Source organism: Diadema antillarum, unplaced genomic scaffold, assembly GCF_040938485.1.
Source record: "Diadema antillarum isolate AM-2024a unplaced genomic scaffold, OU_Dant_1.0 scf00000100, whole genome shotgun sequence".
Taxonomy (NCBI): Eukaryota; Metazoa; Echinodermata; class Echinoidea; order Diadematoida; family Diadematidae; genus Diadema; species Diadema antillarum.
In genome coordinates, this window is record NW_027270989.1 from 349,209 (window position 1) to 356,742 (window position 7,534).

Sequence of the window (7,534 nt, forward strand, 5' to 3'; positions counted from 1 at the left end):
CGGCCTTTCTTGTGCATAACACGTGGCGTACGTATACTCTTATACGTACAACGTACGTACAGTACTTATGTGCGGGATTTCCGAGTGCGACGTGCGTAAATGTTTGGGACGAACATCTTCGGACATCTTGACTTTTGAGCGAGTGCTACATGTAGCTGACTGGTATTGACCCACAAAGGTACGTGAATAATGCTGTTAGTTTTCGACCCATTTTATAAAACAAATGATGCACAGGATTATTTCGTGGCGTTAGTGAAGGTGCGGCTCACTCTCGAGTATTGACAACGGTTGCAAACATGCACTCGGCTGCGCCTCGTGCATGTCGCACCATTGTCAATACTCTCGAGCGCGCCGCACCTTCACTAACACACTCTATCCTGTGCATCATTTGTATAATAGTGCACGCAAAATATAACGATTGCAAACGATAACCCACTATCGATGTGACTATCGGTTTTTGCTCCCTCACTTTAATCATCGAGTACTTGAATCCCATATCTTATCGACTCGATTGCGCCACAACCGCGATATGCTTTGCTCGATATTATCGTTATTCTCGATCCTCGCTGGCTATGCCAGCAACTTAGCTGTGTGGGACTAGTCTTTCAGCGGTAGATTTAAACATGAAAGCTGAAAACAACAGCAGGTTCGCTACTTTTACAGAGACTGATCTCTAGATAAGGACACAAAGAAAACAAAGGACGTCATCAAATACGCCCTACGAATTTTAGACTCCTACTGTTCTGAAAAAGGAATCAATCCGACGGATATTAAGCAAGTCAACCCAAGATTGTGCTGCTTTCTCCGTACATTCTACGCGGAAGTGCCCCGTAGATGGGCAGCGTATGTACGGTATGTACGCTAAGCGCTCTTTGATCACGCTACGCTATGAACTTCTAGCGGTTACAACACACTCTCGGCATCCACATTTTCAGCAATGGTGACTACAATGCCTGGCACGAGCCTTGTTTTTAAATCCAGTAGATCCCTATTAAAATCCTACAATACATCATCTAGTCCTGGTCCTGGACCCAGTGCAGTAAGTAGGGCGTCACTCTAACGTGTTACATCCATAACGTGTTAGACCTATTCGGTCTAACGTTATTCAATTAGTGTTAACTAGCTCTGTCACTCGTAGATCTAACGTTGGTCCTAACCTATAAACTGTTACTTGCACTGTTAGATCTAGATCTAGATTAGATATAGACCCTATATAGACTCGATAGTTGAATTTGGACTTTCAGGATTTTGTCTACACAGGTCACAGGTTCAAAGAAACTGGTATTGTCTAGACACGTCATGCACGTGTAGAAGAATCTTAGAAGCGATCTAACGTTAGGCACCTACGTATGGTACGCCTGGGTATGTATGCTATTTTATATAACACATAGTGCATGACATCTTATTGCACTATAACAAATACCAAGCACCTCCAAATTCTGAATTTGCCCTCAGGCAGTTATATTCAATTCGGCCTGCGGCCTCATTGAATATTGACCTTCGGGGCAAATTCAGAATTTGTCGGTGCTTATATTGTTATAATGCATTCAGCCTCATGCACTATATATATAATATGACGGAAGGAAAACTTGCAGTATAGACGTTGCAGTGATGTTCAGTCTTGCCTTTATTCCCCGAGCTTTCGGCTATTTCACTAGCCTTTTTCAAGGGCTTGATGAGACATAACATAAAAGCAAAATAGCAACCAATTTGCATGCCTTTGAATAGAAATAGAAATAAAAATAGTAACAAGAAGCCAATCAAACGGAATGAAGGCAGTGACACCAATTCGCATACATTTCAACAGAATAAGGCAAACAACAGAACAAAAACAAAAAACAAAAACAAAGCAAAATGGGCAGCAATATTACATTCGCTCCAACGGAAAGGTAGTATTATCACATACACTTGCAGTGAAAGAATACAGTTGTAGTGGTAGTTTAGTATAGGTAATACCAACGGTAATCGGTAAACACTTTTGTCCAAAGGGTTGAATTTCTCTCCCACCCCTCCCCTTATCGACACTCTTCAATTACAAGCAGATGTAAATGAACTCAAAAGGAAAATGAGTCTGAAAGCATACTATGCTGGAAAAAATCAAACTGGTCAAAACACGACTGATGCCGAAAGTCGGCACAACCCCCATCCTGAAACAGATAATCAAGACTTAAATCGCTAATCAAAAAGAAAAGTCTCTGGACCCCACGCACCGAAAATCCACGCCTGGGTCTGTTTTTTGAAAACGTAGAGAGAGAAATCTTAGACTCCACCCGAAAACATGAATCACGTAGGTGTTCGGACAATCTGACCAAAGGTGAACGGAAGGCTTTAAGAGCTCTGAGAAATAATGATCAAATTGTCATCAAGCCAGCCGACAAAGGCTCGGCAGTAATAGTTATGTCATCCCAAAACTATGTCGACGAAGGTCTCTGACAGCTGTCGGACACGGGGACCTACAAAAAGCTCGACCACGATCCAACACAAAACAATCTCCTCAAAGTAAGAGATGCAGTGCAATGTTTGGACGAAGAAAAGAGCACAAAAAAAGCTCTGATACCCCAAATCTGCTCTAGTCCCAATCTGTATCTTCTGCCTAAACTACACAAGGAAAACAACCCGGGAAGACCGATTGTCTCCGGTTGTGCTTGTCCCACAGTACAGATCTCCAAATACCTAGACTTCCACTTGCGACCCCTGGTTGAAAAAATCCCGTCATATCTCAGAGACACTACTCATTTTCTACAACATGTTGAAAAGCTCAATGCTGAGTCTGCCCCATTTTCATCACGCACTATTTTAGTTACAGCCGATGTGTCATCACTCTATACTAACATACCCCATGCTGAAGGTCTAAAATCAATACAAAACGCCCTCTCGCGGCGAGAGCACCCCCAACCGCCCATACCACAGCTGATGCGCCTACTGGAGCTGGTCCTGACCCTCAACAATTTTCAGTTCCAGGGCACCAACTACCTTCAAATCCAGGGCACAGCTATGGGCACTCCAGTAGCCCCCTCTTCCACTAATCTCTTCATAGCAGAAAATGAAGAGGAAATCCTCAAATCGATGCACATGCCTATGCTGAAAAAATCATGGCGGCGTTATATAGACGATATTCAATTCATCTGGATTGGTTCCCCACGCCAGCCTGTCAAAATTTCAAAATGACATGAATCAAAAACATGCAACCATCAAATACACGTTTGACTCATCTGAAACAAGCATCAATTTCTTGGATGTCACCCTCTATCTTGAAGGAGGCACCTTACAAACACAACTCCACACTAAACCCACCAACACGCACGCCTACCTACTCCCCTCCTGTCATCCCAATTATGTCTTCAACAGCATCCCATAGTCAAGCAACACGCATCCGCCGCATCTGTTCAGACCCCGACAAGACCTCTCACCACTTAAAACAACTAAAAATGCACCTCAAAGACAGAAATTACAATACCAAAATGGTAAACAAACAAATCTCGCGAGCATCACAAATCACTAGATAGGGAAAATCTCCTCTCATATACAAGGAACGAACCACAACAAACAACATACACTTCCCTATCACATACACACCCGCCACAGCCAACGTCTCGCGCATCATCTACAAACATTTCTCCATCATCAGCGACTGCGATACCCTACGAAATATCTTCCCAAGGCCACCCATCACATCCCTCCGACGTAGTAGAACGCTACGGGACATGCTAGTGAATGCCAAATCACCCAAACAACGCACTCCAGCCACAGATCATGAAGAACATACACAAACACAAACAATATCCATGCTAGCAGACGCAATTCACGAAGACGCCCTACAGAGCTCTGAATCCCCAACAAACACTAACTCACACAATTTTCCAAGCCCACCCCACCAAACCCCACCACAGTTCCACAGCACACCTACAGACATCAGCTCTTCAACGCCTGGTTTCTACCAATGTAAGTCAAAAAAATGCATCCTGCACCAGTACATCCAAGACACACACGCATTCACAAGCTCATCAACAAAGAAAACCTACTTCATCACAGACTACCAGTATATAAACTGCAAATCATCTTGGGTAATATACCTCATCACATGCTGTCAATGTGGCCTACAGTTTGTCGGTAAAACTCAAACGTCTCTGTACACCCGCCTGCACAACACACGTTCTGAGATTATCAACCACAACACCTCCAGCCGCAAAATCCTTCCCTACATTACCAAATCACTCAGTTCAGGATGTACAAATCACAGGCATCGAACTCATCAAAAAGAAGGAAAGCCATATCATACTCAAACGAGAATCGTACTGGATATCCTAAACTACGAACCTTACGTCCACATGGAATTAATGCCGATCCTTAATTTTTCATAGGTCCTGTTTTAATCTCTATCCAGAACCTACGAGAAGTTTTGAAGTTTATCGAGTACCCACTCACAGTGTCAAGAATATATAGGTGCACTTTATTTACTATAAAGACCTTGTACCTATATCTTATAAAAGAGTTTTACGGCCCGAATGACCTTCAAAGGCATGTATCCATTATTACTGTGTCATCGTCCCAAATACCCCAAGCCACATCACCCCTCACACTTCACTGCCCCCGCATTACATGTACGAAACCCTCACACTCACCTTCCTGACACCACACACACCACACACAAGCAAATCCCCACGCCCTAAAGGTAACTAACGTGCTTTAATTTATGTTGGTTTATGGATTACCGTTGGTATTACCTATACCAGGGAGGTGGCAATTCCACCTCCCTGCCTATACTAAACTACCACTACAACTGTATTCTTTCACTGCAAGTGTATGTGATAATACTACCTTTCCGTTGGAGCGAATGTAATATTGCTGCCCATTTTGCTTTGTTTTTGTTTTTTTGTTTTTGTTCTGTTGTTTGCCTTATTCTGTTGAAATGTATGCGAATTGGTGTCACTGCCTACATTCCGTTTGATTGGCTTCTCGTTATTACTATTTTTATTTCTATTTCTGTTCAAATGCATGCAAATTGGTTGCTATTTTGCTTTTATTTTATGTCTCATCAAGCCCTTGAAAAAGGCTAGTGAAATAGCCGAAAGCTCGGGGAATAAAGGCAAGACTGAACATCACTGCAACGTCTATACTGCAAGTTTTCCTTCCGTCACACATATACCAATGATGCAGTACCCACCACGTACGAGGCCAAGCAAGCTTCACATTATATATATATATATATATATATATATATATATATGTATGTATTTTGCAGAAGTATTCGAAGTACACATTTTAAAAGTTTGAGGAAAACCGACCGGTCCGTTTAGAAGTTTAAATTTTTTTTTGAATGTTTTGCATTTTTCTAGCATAACGAAAGGGCGCCTGACTTAACCACTTCCAGAAGGCAAAAAGAATCATAATACCTCCTTTATGTTAGTCTTATTAATATTCTTGTTGCGCCAGGATCGTATACGCAATACTATTGTTCAGTTGTGTTCTCTACGCGGATATCAAAGTCACTAACAGAAACATTATTATGTTTGCTTCGGGGGTCCTGAATCGATTCGTAGTATCGGAGTACCTGTTTTGACTTTAATAAAATGTGCTCAATGTAAACATAAAAACTAGCCTTATATGTTGTCCTGTCAAACATTTTAATCAATTTTTGATTGAAGTCAAATCGTAAGCATTTTTTGAGTGTCTACTGTGTGTTTGCTTGTTTTATTGTGTGTGTGCGTGTGTGTGTGTGTGCGCGCGCGCGCACGACGCGCCTTTTTTTTTTATTTCGTTTGCGTGTGCATGTGAAGGCGTGTGGCTGGAGTAGCGTAATGAAACCAGAGATATCTAAGTAAAATGCAAGTGTGCTTCTTTGAAAAGAGATTGTAAAGAAGGCTCCAGGAGTTCGTGATATTATTGTAGTGGAATTCCACATAAATAAAACTTTTGTTTTCTTGCTAAATATAAGACAATTTGTACCTCCTTCACAAGGAAGGGAAAACAATACTCTCACAAGTGATTTAAAAGTCGAGGGAATGCGTCCTTTTTATCAAACTGGGGGTGTTTCATCAACGTTTGTCAGCGCTGACAACTTGAATCGCCATAGTAACAGTCAGTGACCAGAGCATCTCAGCCAATCAAAACAAAGGATTTTGCTGAAATTGTCAGCACTGACAAACGTTGATGAAACCCCCCCCCCCTGATCTTGTGAAATTTTCTCTCTTATCCAACGTTGGCAACAAGGGAATTCATCTCTAACTTTTAATGACTTTTAATTGGATTATTGGATATTCCCCAGACTGATACGTTTTCTAAAATTCTGTATTCACTGAATGCACAATGTGATAATAAATAGAAGGTAGGGATTTCGCTTTAAAGGGACTGTACAGTACTGGTTGAGGTGGGGATTCATGTTTTGAACATTCCTAAGTGAGATAATGAAAAGCCTCTTATGACATATGAAAGAGCATGTAATTTTAAGAAGGTTTCAACGTTTATTTGATGAAAATTGGTTTTCAAATGGCTGAGATGTCCAAAAAAGTGCTAATAATAAAAGGCGACATGCCACAACTTTATTAGGATCTCTTTGTTTCACTTTGTTTTTGGATATCTCAGCCATTTCAAAACCGATTTTCATCGAATAAACTTTTGATACCCCTTAGAACTGCATGCTCTTTGACATCTCATAGAGTGGTTTCTGAATATCTCGCAAAACGTTAAAAGCTAAATCCTCACCTCGACCAGAACTGTACACACCCTCTAACGACAACAAAAGCCGAACTTTGATTCTTGTCCCTTGACACGGCCTTGGACGTGATGTAACACCCCGGCGACCTTCACCTTGAGGTAAATCTTTGTACCTCGATCTGCTTGAGTTGCAATAATGCAGGATCCACGTTAAAAGTGCATGTTATAGGCTATGTATAGGATACCCCTTATCAGTGAGACCGAGATTACTATAGGCCTATCTTGTTACCCATTGGCCAAGTCCAGTCACATGGTGTCAAACTTATAGTTAAGTGGTTTTCCAACCCCTCTTCTGCACTTTTTCGCGTTCAAATATTTTGGCGAAAATAAATTAATGGTTTATAGAATTGTACTGCATTGAATGTATTTTACAAAACTGAATACAAAAAAAAATCAACGCAGTGTCCTCTTGAATAATATATTAGCAAAAAAAGTGAGATCTACTTATTGAAAATGGGATGTTTTCTCATGCGTACCTGGTTTGAGGGGGGGGGGGTCACAAGGGGCAAGTGACCTTTCTGTTTGCCGTCCTTGTTCGATGGTCTGTGTATTCACAAACATTAATTTTCACCAGCACGTTTCTGAAAAAAAAAAGAACGCCAACAAACAAACATGCCAAAAAGCCGGCGGCGAAATGATCAAAAGGCACTCGTTATATATGTGCTGAGACTGTGCGCCAAGGATGATAACAGTACCGTGCGAGTGACTGAATGCTGCCCTTATCTGAACTAAGGAGGTATCACGTACTCATCTTATCTGAACTGTATTCCTTTTAGGCTGCTTTCACATAGAAGTATACTATTCGGGTATTCGGGGCTCG